The sequence below is a fragment of the Gouania willdenowi genome, chromosome 12 (assembly GCF_900634775.1).
Source record: "Gouania willdenowi chromosome 12, fGouWil2.1, whole genome shotgun sequence".
In the NCBI taxonomy this organism is placed as follows: Eukaryota; Metazoa; Chordata; class Actinopteri; order Blenniiformes; family Gobiesocidae; genus Gouania; species Gouania willdenowi.
The window spans coordinates 9,256,201-9,270,617 of record NC_041055.1 but is presented as its reverse complement, the minus strand read 5'-3'; the positions used below and the strand labels follow the sequence as shown (position 1 = coordinate 9,270,617).

At 34.7% G+C, this 14,417-nt stretch overlaps 6 non-coding genes across 6 annotated transcripts; all 6 read left to right on the top strand.

Moving 5' to 3' along the window:
- The first annotated feature begins 3,163 nt into the window (after positions 1–3,163).
- trnas-uga (transfer RNA serine (anticodon UGA)) lies at positions 3,164–3,245 on the top strand. The gene has a single exon. It is a non-coding gene; the product is annotated as a tRNA-Ser (tRNA).
- Positions 3,246–3,509: 264 nt separating this feature from the next.
- trnas-cga (transfer RNA serine (anticodon CGA)) lies at positions 3,510–3,591 on the top strand. Its single transcript has one exon. It is a non-coding gene; the product is annotated as a tRNA-Ser (tRNA).
- A 1,665-nt stretch (positions 3,592–5,256) lies between these two features.
- Positions 5,257–5,338, top strand: trnas-uga (transfer RNA serine (anticodon UGA)). Its single transcript has one exon. It is a non-coding gene; the product is annotated as a tRNA-Ser (tRNA).
- Positions 5,339–5,601: 263 nt separating this feature from the next.
- Positions 5,602–5,683, top strand: trnas-cga (transfer RNA serine (anticodon CGA)). Its single transcript has one exon. It is a non-coding gene; the product is annotated as a tRNA-Ser (tRNA).
- Positions 5,684–7,358: 1,675 nt separating this feature from the next.
- Positions 7,359–7,440, top strand: trnas-uga (transfer RNA serine (anticodon UGA)). The gene has a single exon. It is a non-coding gene; the product is annotated as a tRNA-Ser (tRNA).
- A 264-nt stretch (positions 7,441–7,704) lies between these two features.
- On the top strand, positions 7,705–7,786 carry trnas-cga (transfer RNA serine (anticodon CGA)). The gene has a single exon. It is a non-coding gene; the product is annotated as a tRNA-Ser (tRNA).
- The last annotated feature ends 6,631 nt before the right edge of the window (positions 7,787–14,417 follow it).

Genomic DNA, 14,417 nt, shown 5'->3' with positions numbered 1-14,417 from the left:
AACAAAAGTTGCTTTGTTTTTCACAAGAAAATGCTATAGCGAGGCATATTTTTTCAAAAATTTCAAAAATTTTTTTTTTTAATTAGGACCATCATTAGACCCTAAAAAGTACTGCAAATATATTGCACATACTTAAACAGGGCTAAGAAAGCAGTAAGGCACACAAAATGACAAAAAATAAAAATCACCCAAAATCAAAAGTAAGGCTATAGCAAGGCATATTTTTTCAAAAATTTCAAAAAAAAAAAAAAAATGAGTTAGGACCATTATGAGACCCTAAAAAGTACTGCAAATATATTGCACATACTTTAACAGGGCTAAGAAAGCAGTAAGGCACAAAATCTGACAAAAATATAAAATCACCCAAAATCAAAAGTAAAGTATATTTTTTCAAAATTTCAAAAAAAAAAATTTGAGTTTGGACCTTCATTAGACACTAAAAACTACTGCAAATATGTTGCACATACTTAAACTGGGCGAAGAAAGCAATAAGGCACAAAAACAAACAAATAAACAAAATCACCCAAAATCAAAAGTAAGGCTATAGCAAGGCATATTTTTTCAAAAATTTCAAAAAAAAAAAAAAATGAGTTGGGACCATTATGAGACCCTAAAAAGTACTGCAAATATATTGCACATACTTAAACTGGGCTAAGAAAGTAATTAGGCACAAAATTCAAAAGTCACCCTAAATATAAAGTGAGGCTATAGCAAGGCATATTTTTTCAAAAACTTCAAAAAAAAAAAAAATTAAAAAAAAATGAGTTAGGACCATTATTAGACCCTAAAAACTACTGCAAATATAATGCACATATTTAAACTCTGCTAAGAAAGCAGTAAGGCACAAAACTGACAAAAATATAAAATCACCCAAAATCAAAAGTAAGGCTATAGCAAGGCATATTTTTCAAAATTTCACAAAAAAAAATTTGAGTTTGGACCTTCATTAGACCCTAAAAACTACTGCAAATATGTTGCACATACTTAAACTGGGCGAAGAAAGCAGTAAGGCACAAAAACAAACAAATAAACAAAATTACCCAAAATCAAAAGTAAGGTATATTTTTTCAAAATTTCAAAAAAAAATATTTGAGTTTGGACCTTCATTAGACCCTAAAAACTACTGCAAATATGTTGCACATACTTAAACTGGGCGAAGAAAGCAATAAGGCACAAAAACAAACAAATAAACAAAATCACCCAAAATCAAAAGTAAGGCTATAGCAAGGCATATTTTTTCAAAATTTCAAAAAAAAAAAAAAAATGAGTTGGGACCATTATGAGACCCTAAAAAGTACTGCAAATATATTGCACATACTTTAACAGGGCTAAGAAAGCAGTAAGGCACACAAAATGACAAAAAATAAAAATCACCCAAAATCAAAAGTAAGGCTATAGCAAGGCATATTTTTTCAAAATTTCAAAAAAAAAAAGATTTAAGTTAGGACCATCATTAGACCCTAAAATCTCCTGCAAATATATTGCACATACTTAAACTGGGCTAAGAAAGTAATTAGGCACAAAATTCAAAAGTCACCCTAAATATAAAGTGAGGCTATAGCAAGGCATATTTTTTCAAAAACTTCAAAAAAAAAAAATGAGTTAGGACCATTATTAGACCCTAAAAACTACTGCAAATATAATGCACATATTTAAACTCTGCTAAGAAAGCAGTAAGGCACAAAAACTGACAAAAATATAAAATCACCCAAAATCAAAAGTAAGGCTATAGCAAGGCATATTTTTTCAAAATTTCACAAAAAAAAATTTGAGTTTGGACCTTCATTAGACCCTAAAAACTACTGCAAATATGTTGCACATACTTAAACTGGGCGAAGAAAGCAGTAAGGCACAAAAACAAACAAATAAACAAAATTACCCAAAATCAAAAGTAAGGCTATAGCAAGGCATATTTTTTCAAAATTTCAAAAAAAAAAAGATTTAAGTTAGGACCATCATTAGACCCTAAAATCTACTGCAAATATATTGCACATACTTAAACTGGGCTAAGAAAGTAATTAGGCACAAAATTCAAAAGTCACCCTAAATATAAAGTAAGGCTATAGCAAGGCATATTTTTTCAAAAACTTCAAAAAAAAAAAAAAAAGAAAAAAAAATGAGTTAGGACCATTATTAGACCCTAAAAACTACTGCAAATATAATGCACATATTTAAACTCTGCTAAGAAAGCAGTAAGGCACAAAAACTGACAAAAATATAAAATCACCCAAAATCAAAAGTAAGGCTATAGCAAGGCATATTTTTTCAAAATTTCACAAAAAAAAAATTTGAGTTTGGACCTTCATTAGACCCTAAAAACTACTGCAAATATGTTGCACATACTTAAACTGGGCGAAGAAAGCAGTAAGGCACAAAAACAAACAAATAAACAAAATTACCCAAAATCAAAAGTAAGGCTATAGCAAGGCATATTTTTTCAAAAATTTCAAAAAAAAAAAAAAAAATGAGTTTGGACCATTATGAGACCCTAAAAAGTACTGCAAATATATTGCACATACTTTAACAGGGCTAAGAAAGCAGTAAGGCACACAAAATGACAAAAAATAAAAATCACCCAAAATCAAAAGTAAGGCTATAGCAAGGCATATTTTTTCAAAATTTCAAAAAAAAAAAAGATTTAAGTTAGGACCATTATGAGACCCTAAGATCTACTGCAAATATATTGCACATACTTAAACTGGGCTAAGAAAGTAATTAGGCACAAAATTCAAAAGTCACCCTAAATCAAAAGTAAGGCTATAGCAAGGCATATTTTTTCAAAAATTTAAAAAAAAAAAAAAAATGAGTTAGGACCTTCATTAGAACCTAAAAACTACTGCAAATATAATGAACATATATAAACTAGGCTGAGAAAGCAGTAAGGCACAAAATATGACAAAAAACTAAATTCACCCAAACTGCTCAGCTGCAATAATCAACTTTACAGCTCTGTAGACTTTTACCAAAAGAAAGCATGCAATGGCTGAACAGAAAGGGTCCAAGAACAGAACCCTGAGGAACCCCACAGGACATTGTTTATCTGTCACATTCAGAATTTTCAAAGCTTACAAAATAACTTTGCTCATCCATTTAGGACTTAAACCATTGCAGTACTTTTCCATTTAGTCGAACCCACATTTGAAAAAAACAGATTTCCTTGTCAGCTGTGATGGCCGAGTTGTTAAGGCGTTGGACTTGAAATCCAATGGGGATTCCCCGCGCAGGTTCGAACCCTGCTCGCAGCGGCAGTTATTAATTGTTTCTTACTGTAGAACGGATCATTTATTAAAGTGAAATCAAGTTATTGTGCACTGTTGTCGTCATGTAAAGTTTACCTAATTTGATACATTTCCAAGTTGAAAATGTTAAAAAAAATTTGTTTTGTGTAGACAAAACTCTATATTTAAGTTATTAACTGATGCTCATTTGTGATGGTCGATCAGAAGAAACACCGCATACATTAGCTGAGTTGGTAATTCTGAGATTTCGTCGATTAAAAATGGTTTTCAGCTGTGATGGCGGAGTGGTTAAGGCGTTAGATTCGAAATCCAATGGGGATTCCCCGCGCAGGTTCGAACCCTGCTCGCAGCGAAAAGAATAGAAGTTGTCCTTTCAGAATTGATAGTGCAACAAAAGTTGCTTTGTTTTTCACAAGAAAATGCTATAGCGAGGCATATTTTTTCAAAATTTTTTTTTTTTAATTAGGGCCATCATTAGACCCTAAAAAGTACTGCAAATATATTGCACATACTTAAACAGGGCTAAGAAAGCAGTAAGGCACACAAAATGACAAAAAATAAAAATCACCCAAAATCAAAAGTAAGGCTATAGCAAGGCATATTTTTTCAAAAATTAAAAAAAAAAGATTTAAGTTAGAACCATCATTAGACCCTAAAATCTACTGCAAATATATTGCACATACTTAAACTGGGCTAAGAAAGTAATTAGGCACAAAATTCAAAAGTCACCCTAAATATAAAGTAAGGCTATAGCAAGGCATATTTTTTCAAAAACTTCAAAAAAAAAAAAAATGAAAAAAAAATGAGTTAGGACCATTATTAGACCCTAAAAACTACTGCAAATATAATGCACATATTTAAACTCTGCTAAGAAAGCAGTAAGGCACAAAAACTGACAAAAATATAAAATCACCCAAAATCAAAAGTAAGGCTATAGCAAGGCATATTTTTTCAAAATTTCACAAAAAAAAATTTGAGTTTGGACCTTCATTAGACCCTAAAAACTACTGCAAATATGTTGCACATACTTAAACTGGGCGAAGAAAGCAGTAAGGCACAAAAACAAACAAATAAACAAAATTACCCAAAATCAAAAGTAAGGCTATAGCAAGGCATATTTTTTCAAAAATTTCAAAAAAAAAGATTTGAGTTTGGACCATCATTAGACCCTAAAAAGTACTGCAAATATATTGCACATACTTAAACAGGGCTAAGAAAGCAGTAAGGCACACAAAATGACAAAAAATAAAAATCACCCAAAATCAAAAGTAAGGCTATAGCAAGGCATATTTTTTCAAAAATTTCAAAAAAAAAAAAAAATGAGTTAGGACCATTATGAGACCCTAAAAAGTACTGCAAATATATTGCACATACTTTAACAGGGCTAAGAAAGCAGTAAGGCACACAAAATGACAAAAAATAAAAATCACCCAAAATCAAAAGTAAGGCTATAGCAAGGCATATTTTTTCAAAATTTCAAAAAAAAAAAAAGATTTAAGTTAGGACCATCATTAGACCCTAAAATCTACTGCAAATATATTGCACATACTTAAACTGGGCTAAGAAAGTAATTAGGCACAAAATTCAAAAGTCACCCTAAATCAAAAGTAAGGCTATAGCAAGGCATATTTTTTCAAAAATTTAAAAAAAAAAAAAAATGAGTTAGGACCTTCATTAGACCCTAAAAACTACTGCAAATATAATGAACATATATAAACTAGGCTGAGAAAGCAGTAAGGCACAAAATATGACAAAAAGCTAAAATCACCCAAACTGCTCAGCTGCAATAATCAACTTTACAGCTCTGTAGACTTTTACCAAAAGAAAGCATGCAATGGCTGAACAGAAAGGGTCCAAGAACAGAACCCTGAGGAACCCCACAGGACATTGTTTATCTGTCAGATTCAGAATTTTCAAAGCTTACAAAATAACTTTGCTCATCCATTTAGGACTTAAACCATTGCAGTACTTTTCCATTTAGTCGAACGCACATTTGAAAAAACAGATTTCCTTATCAGCTGTGATGGCCGAGTGGTTAAGGCGTTGGACTTGAAATCCAATGGGGATTCCCCGCGCAGGTTCGAACCCTGCTCGCAGCGGCAGTTATTAATTGTTTCTTACTGTAGAACGGATCATTTATTAAAGTGAAATCAAGTTATTGTGCACTGTTGTCGTCATGTAAAGTTTACCTAATTTGATACATTTCCAAGTTGAAAATGTTAAAAAAATTTGTTTTGTGTAGACAAAACTCTATATTTAAGTTATTAACTGATGCTCATTTGTGATGGTCGATCAGAAGAAACACCGCATACATTAGCTGAGTTGGTAATTATGAGATTTCGTCGATTAAAAATGGTTTTCAGCTGTGATGGCCGAGTGGTTAAGGCGTTAGATTCGAAATCCAATGGGGATTCCCCGCGCAGGTTCGAACCCTGCTCGCAGCGAAAAGAATAGAAGTTGTCCTTTCAGAATTGATAGTGCAACAAAAGTTGCTTTGTTTTTCACAAGAAAATGCTATAGCGAGGCATATTTTTTCAAAAATTTCAAAAATTTTTTTTTTTAATTAGGACCATCATTAGACCCTAAAAAGTACTGCAAATATATTGCACATACTTAAACAGGGCTAAGAAAGCAGTAAGGCACACAAAATGACAAAAAATAAAAATCACCCAAAATCAAAAGTAAGGCTATAAGCAAGGCATATTTTTTCAAAAATTTCAAAAAAATAAAAAAAATGAGTTAGGACCATTATGAGACCCTAAAAAGTACTGCAAATATATTGCACATACTTTAACAGGGCTAAGAAAGCAGTAAGGCACACAAAATGACAAAAAATAAAAATCACCCAAAATCAAAAGTAAGGCTATAGCAAGGCATATTTTTTCAAAATTTCAAAAAAAAAAAAAGATTTAAGTTAGGACCATCATTAGACCCTAAAATCTACTGCAAATATATTGCACATACTTAAACTGGGCTAAGAAAGTAATTAGGCACAAAATTCAAAAGTCACCCTAAATCAAAAGTAAGGCTATAGCAAGGCATATTTTTTCAAAAATTTAAAAAAAAAAAAAAAATGAGTTAGGACCTTCATTAGACCCTAAAAACTACTGCAAATATAATGAACATATATAAACTCTGCTAAGAAAGCAGTAAGGCACAAAAACTGACAAAAATATAAAATCACCCAAAATCAAAAGTAAGGCTATAGCAAGGCATATTTTTTCAAAATTTCACAAAAAAAAAATTGAGTTTGGACCTTCATTAGACCCTAAAAACTACTGCAAATATGTTGCACATACTTAAACTGGGCGAAGAAAGCAGTAAGGCACAAAAACAAACAAATAAACAAAATCACCCAAAATCAAAAGTAAGGCTATAGCAAGGCATATTTTTTCAAAAATTTAAAAAAAAAAAAAAAAATGAGTTAGGACCATTATGAGACCCTAAAAAGTACTGCAAATATATTGCACATACTTTAACAGGGCTAAGAAAGCAGTAAGGCACACAAAATGACAAAAAATTAAAATCACCCAAAATCAAAAGTAAGGCTATAGCAAGGCATATTTTTTCAAAATTTCAAAAAAAAAAAAAGATTTAAGTTAGGACCATCATTAGACCCTAAAATCTACTGCAAATATATTGCACATACTTAAACTGGGCAAAGAAAGTAATTAGGCACAAAATTCAAAAGTCACCCTAAATCAAAAGTAAGGCTATAGCAAGGCATATTTTTTCAAAAATTAAAAAAAAAAAAAAAAATGAGTTAGGACCTTCATTAGACCCTAAAAACTACTGCAAATATAATGAACATATATAAACTAGGCTGAGAAAGCAGTAAGGCACAAAATATGACAAAAAACTAAAATCACCCAAACTGCTCAGCTGCAATAATCAACTTTACAGCTCTGTAGACTTTTACCAAAAGAAAGCATGCAATGGCTGAACAGAAAGGGTCAAAGAACAGAACCCTGAGGAACCCCACAGGACATCGTTAATCTGTCAGATTCAAAATTTTCAATGCTTACAAAATAACTTTGCTCCTCCATTTAGGACTTAAACCATTGCAGTACTTTTTCCATTTACTCGAACCCACGTTTGAAAAAACAGATTTCCTTATCAGCTGTGGTGGCCGAGTGGTTAAGGTGTTGGACTTGAAAGCCAATGGGGATTCCCCGCGCAGGTTCAAACTCTGCTCGCAGCGGCAGTTATTAATTGTTTCTTACTGTAGAACGGATCATTTATTAAAGTGAAATCAAGTTATTGTGCACTGTTGTCGTCATTTAAAGTTTACCTAATTTGATACATTTCCAAGTTGAGAATGTTAAAAAAAATTTGTTTTGTGTAGACAAAACTCTATATTTAAGTTATTAACTGATGCTCATTTGTGATGGTCGATCAGAAGAAACACCGCATACATTAGCTGAGTTGGTAATTCTGAGATTTCGTCAATTAACAATGGCTTACAGCTGTGATGGCCGAGTGGTTAAGGCGTTAGATTCGAAATCCAATGGGGATTCCCCGCGCAGGTTTGAACCCTGCTCGCAGCGAGAAGAATAGAAGTTGTCCTTTCAGAATTGTTAGTGCAACATAGTTGCTTTGATTTTCACAAGAAAATGCTATAGCAAGGTATATTTTTTAAAAAATTCAAAAAAAAAAAGATTGAGTTAGGACCATCATTGAACCCTAAAAAAAAGCTGTAAATGAAATGCACATACTTAAACTGGGCTAAGAAAGCAGTAAGGCACAAAAACTGACAAAAAACCAAAATCACCCAAAATCAGAAGTAAGGCATATTTTTTTAAAAATTAAAAAGAAAAAAATTTCAGTCCGGACCATCATTAGACCCTGAAATTTACTGCAAATTAATTGCACATACTTAAACTGGGCTAAGAAAGTAATAAGGCACAAAATTAAAAAGTCACCCAAAATCAAAAGTAAGGCTATAGCAAGGCATATTTTTTCAAAAATTTCAAAAAAAAAAAAAATTTAGTTAGGTCCATTATTAGACCCTAAAAACTACTGCAAATATAATGCACATATTTAAACTGGGCTAAGAAAGCAGTAAGGCACAAAAACTGACAAAAAACCAAAATCACCCAAAATCAAAAGTAAGGCTATAGCAAGGCATATTTTTTTAAAAATTTAAAAGAAAAAAGTTTGAGTCCAGACCATCATTAGACCCTAAAAAGTACTGCAAATGAAATGCACATATTTAAACAAGGATAAGAATGCAGCAAGGCACAAAAAATGATAAAAAAAAATAAAAATTACCCGAAATCAAAAGTAACGCTGTAGCAAGGCAAATTTTTTCAAAAATTTCAAAAAAAAAATAAAAAATAGGACCATCATTAGACCCTAAAAACTACTGCAAATGAAATGCAAATACTTAAACTGGGCTAAGAAAGCAGTAAGGCACAAAAAATGACAAAAAACTGAAATTACCCAAAATCAAAAGTAAGGCTATAGCAAGGCATATTTTTTTAAAAATCAAAAGAAAAAAATTTGATTCCGGACCATCATTAGACCCTAAAAATTACTGCAAATAAAATGCACATATTTAAACAGGGATCAGAAAGCAGCAAGGCACAAAAAATGACAAAAAATAAAAATCACCCAAAATCAAAAGCAAGGCATATTTCTTCAAAAATTAAAAAAAAAAAAAATTTGAATTAGGACCATCAATTGACCCTAAAACTACTGCAAAGATAATGCACATACTTAAACAGGGCTAAGAAAGCAGTAAGGCACAAAAAATCACCCAAAAATCAACCAAAATCCAGGCACATTTTTATGTGCTTGGAGTTTTTACATGTGGTGCAGGCCGATGACATTTTGAAGGCCAATTTTTTTAAGAACCACCACTGTTGGTGGTTATCGACTGACTGTTGGGGAAGGCGCAAGTTGTTATGCGTTTCCTTAATCCAGTTGTTTTCCCCCATCGCAAGTAAAGTTCAACAAGCATTCACACATCACCTTTATGAGACCATAGTCATCTGTGTTCAGTTATAGATAGTTGTGTGTCATCTGCGTAACTGCAATAATCGACTTTACAGCTCTGTAGACTTTTACCAAAAGGGAGCATGCAAAGGCTGAACACAAAGCGTCAAAAACAGAACCCTGAGCAACCCCACAGAAATGTCATGTATCCTTTCATCCCTAATACCATCATTATTCCTATATTTGTACGTGCTTGGAGTTTTTACATGTGGTGTAGGCCAATTACATTTTGGAAGCCAATTTTGTCAAGAACCACCACTATTAGCTCTGCCCCTCCTATAAAAACAGGCAGCTGTCGACTGTCTGTTGGGGAAGGCGCGAGTAGTAGTAGCAGAAAGGGTCCAACAACAGAACCCTGAGGAACCCCACAGGACATTGTTAATCTGTCAGATTCAAAATTTTCAAAGCTTACAAAATAACTTTGCTCCTCCATTTAGGACTTAAACCATTGCAGTACTTTTCCATTTAGTCGAACCCACGTTTGAAAAACTCTATATTTATGTTATTAATTTATGCCCATTTGTGATGGTCGATCAGAAGAAGCATCACATATATTAGATGAGTTGGTCATTCTGTGACTTCGTCAATTAAAAGTGGTCTTCAGCTGTGATGGCTGAGTGGTTAAGGCGTTAGACTCGAAGTCCAAAGGGAGTTCCCCGTGTAGGTTGGAATCCTGCTCCCAGCTAAAAATATAAATGCTGTCCCTTCAGTATTGATAGTGTAACAATAGTTGCTCCTTTTTTCACAATTAGAAATCCTGAAGTGTTGTCTGTCAGATTCAAAGTTTTCAAAGCTTACAAAATAACTTAGCTCCTCCATTTAGCTTGCTTGCAGTAAACTTAAGACAAATATTCCTATTGTATATTGGTGTATCTGTTCAAGTTTGGATTGTTGTAGATTGGTAAGTTATACCTATTTTGATAAAGTTCCAAGATGAACATGTTAAATAAAAGTTTTTTCATGTTGGCTTCATCAAATCGGGACCTTCAGCATGCACCTGGGCGGTTCGCAGCCCAGTGTGAAGCGGCCGGGATGAGGATCAGCACCTCCAAATCTGAGGCCATGGTTCTCCACCGGAAAAAGGTGGCTTCCCCTCTCTGGGTTGGTGTAGAGTCCTTGCCTCAAGTGGAGGAGTTCAAGTGTCTCGGGGTCTTGATCACGAGTGAGGATCGGATGGAGCGTGAGATCGATAGACGGATTTGTGCGGCGTCAGCAGTGATGCGGTCGCTGTATCGGACCGTCGTGGTGAAGAGGGAGCTGAGTCGGGGGGGCAAAGCTCTCAATTTACCGATCGATCTACGTTCCTACCCTCACCTATGGTCATGAGATTTGGGTAATGACCGAAAGGACAAGATCACGGATACAGGCGGCCGAAATGAGTTTCTTTTGCAGGGTGGCTGGGCGCAGCCTTCATGATAGGGTGAGAAGCTCAGGGAGGAGCTTGGAGTAGAGTCGCTGCTCCTTCACGTTGAAAGGAGCCAGCTGAGGTGGCTCAGGCATTTGTATCGGATGCCTCCTGGTCGCTTCCCTCGGGAGGTGTTTCAGGCATGTCCTACTGGGAAGAGGCTTCGTGGAAGGCCCAGGACACGCTGGAGGGACTATGCCTCTGAGCTGGCCTGGTGTCGCCTCGGGGTCCCCCCAGAATGGCTGGAGGAGGTGTGCGGGGGTCAGGAGGTCTGGGCATCTCTGCTGAGACTGCTGCCTCCGCGACCCGGCCCCGGATAAAAGCGGAAGAAAATGGATGGATGGATGTTGACAAAACTTTTTTATTTATGTTTTGAACTCATGCTCATTTGTAATGTTAGATTGCAATAAACACCACATGTACAGCTTAGTTGATAATTATGTGACTTGGTCAATTAGAGTTGTTTTTTTTTATTGTGATAGCCGAGTGGTTAAGGGGTTGAACTCAAAATCAAATGGGGCTTACCCCTGCCACTTTTAACCCTGCTCGTTGTGAAAAATATAAATACTTTCCTTTTGGTTTTCATAGTGCATCGATAGTTGGTCTTCTTTTCACTTATGGGAAGCGTGAAGTGTTGCGATGTTGACCCCTGACATTGTTTAGTTGATGAGCTGAGTCCTATTGTGAGCATTCCCGGTGTTCCCAGTTGTTTCCTCCCACTGCAACAAAAGTTTAAGAGAAGGGGTCCAAGAACAGCACCCTGAGGAACCCCATAGAATATTGATAATCTGCCAGATTCAAAGTTGAGTCATTTTTTAAGAGGTAATCTCGCTTCAAAACATTCCCCCTAGAAGTACAGAAAAGTTGAAATTAGTCTCTTCAGGTGCTGTGTTGATATCTTTATATTCTGTTTCGGTCATATTTTTCAATCTGTTCCATTTTTCTATTCTCTATTAAGTTTTTTAAACAATTACGTCACAGTATTTGTAGCAGAATTGCCAAATTAGGTTATTTACTTACACACACCATTGAGATACATTCATATGAAGACGTTGTTCTGCAGGTTTGTCGTCTTCATTTCCATCTCGCTCCGGATCCGACTCTGGCTCGAGCATGTAAGGCTGGATGGACAAGTCTTCCGTAACTGACATTTTGTAATTAACGTGTGAATAAAAAGTTTCTGTACTGCTAGATAATCGTATCTCTGCTAACCTGGAGAGGGGGCGTGGTATGAAGTGTCTCATTTGCATACACACCAAAAAGAGTTGCTCTCAGACGCACATCAGAAAAGGGGTAGAAAAGGGACCTGTGAAGCTACAATAATTGAGACATTGAGACCCAAGCATTGCAATTCCACTTTTTATAGACCACAACTTTATGATTTATATGTAAAAAGGAAGGATTTAAAAGCACGTTATGTCTCCTTTAATGACTGATAGATGTGTATCTTATGGTAGTTTGAAAGATATTTCTGCTTTTATTATAGTAGTCTCTAATCCAGTAGAACTTTCTAAACATAGCCAAGAATAATTCCAACCCATGGTAATTGTTTCTTCATTCTTTTTCTGCCATCCATGCAGAGAAAACAAGGGTGGAAAAGTTAAAGGGAGAGTTTGCCTTTTTGAAATATTTATAAGACAATGCACAAATGCAGTGGTGCCAGGACCACAACTGGAATGCATCCCCTAAACTTCATCTATTAAATTTGGATTATTTACTTGTAGCATCTGATAAATTATTTACTTCCTATGGCAGTGCCAGCTAATGAATATCAGCTGGTAATAAAAATAAATTAGGGATCACAAAATACCCTTTCTTTTGTGTTCCTTTACCCCTATCATTATTCATCTGTGCATTTTTCATTCTTCTTTGCAGTTCATCACGACTTTGTACAAGTGTTTCATTTAAGCAGATTTTAATGTTTTTTGTACCCTTTGGGCCAGGTCAGGTAAAGAAAATCAAAACTAAAAACGTAATTGCACTAACCTGGTTAAATAAAGGGGAATAAAACTATATAATAAATAAGATACTCAAGTACAGGTAAAAAGTAGCTCAATTAGATAGTACTCAAAGTAACCCCCCCCCCCCACACACACACGTTTATTTTTGGTAGAAAAAAATAAATATGCTCTAAATATAGTTACATTTATGAACTCGAAAACAGTGCCATGCCAAATGTGCTGCGTGGTTTACAACACAACAGATAGAAACCCCAACCTGAACCCAAGAAAGTAGCTGGGGCTGGGTGTTGATCAGAAATGTTTTGATACGGGCACTGAGATGACTTTGTTGTAAATTGCGCTACACAAACAAAGTTGAATTGAATTGAAATGTCGTGACTATGAACAAGTAAAATCATTGATTTCAAAATGTAGTCAAAAAAGTATCCACAAAATGAACTCATTATTTTGACCACGCACGCGCACACGCACACACACACACACACAGAGCTTCTCTGCGCTCATCGTAGAGAAATGAAGAGATCTTCAGCCCTGAGTCTTCAAGCTGAGCGGACTATTTCTGTGACACAAATCAGCTTCTCCCTCTGCCTACATTTTTTTTTCTGCCCTTGAATTAATTTTTATTATTTATTTACGTATGCTGCACTGGAGCGCCCCTCACTGGTGACTGGGAGAACATCCACATACTAATGGTTACTGGTGTAAAGCCTGTGAGTTGTTCATTAAAAGTTATTTGGCTACTTTCGAGCATCAGTGAATTAAAGAAATATTTCACAACAGAACAGAAAAAAACAGTCTCGGACAATGACACAAAAATTAATGATACAAATATCAGGCATAAAACAGGGACAGGTGGTCAAATCAGGTCTTTTTTAAAAAAAAAAAAAAAATAGGTGAGGTGTAAATATAAATGACATGGTGTAAAGTCATCTTTCAGAGGTCAAAGACAGACTCCACTGACCAACTTTCCAATCTCACAACAGCTTACTATACTGCCCCCCCGTGGCTTTTCCCTGAACTACAGTTTAATGGGAAAGAAAATATTAGTGGTGATTGGTATGTCACAGATTTTATTCACAGCAAACACTGAACAACTCTGAGCCAAGTACACATGAAGCCACTGGGCAGAGGATGTATGAAATAAAGAGTGACGTCAATGATTCAGAACACAAACTCACAGCTTGAGAACAACAGGACCGAAAATAACACAACACCAACAACCCTCTACACTGGTATATGTTCCCTACACTGGTATATGTTCCCTACACTGGTGTGTTCCCTATACTGCAGCTTTACTGCCCCCTACCGACAATGAGTAAGTACTACAACCACTGAATGTGATATTTATATATTTTCGCCTCAGTTTTAATTTATTACGTTGAAATCTGATTTAAAAAAAATTTAAAAAAAAAACACACACACACACAGGAAAAAATAAAAATATGACAATTCTTGTCAGTTTTTGCGAAGAAAAAAAAAATTAGATGGAAAAAACTTTTAAAAACTCAAATTATTCTGAAATTTAGTGGCTAATGTTGTGGTTGCAGTGAAATCCTGTAAAATGGCAGAACGTGATCTTAAACTAGCCAATATCCCATGCAAGGTCAACATAATTGAATGATCAAGATAAAAAAAAAAAACATCACAAACTACTCAATGCAATAATACCAGTTTTAAAAAAACAAAACTGTGACTAAATTAATAGCGGAAAAGCAACTGATGGAAAGTTGTCCAAAAACTCATTGTATGAACTCATGTGAAAAAAAAGAAAAAAGAAAATGTATTCAACCACAAATAATAATAAACACAATCTGT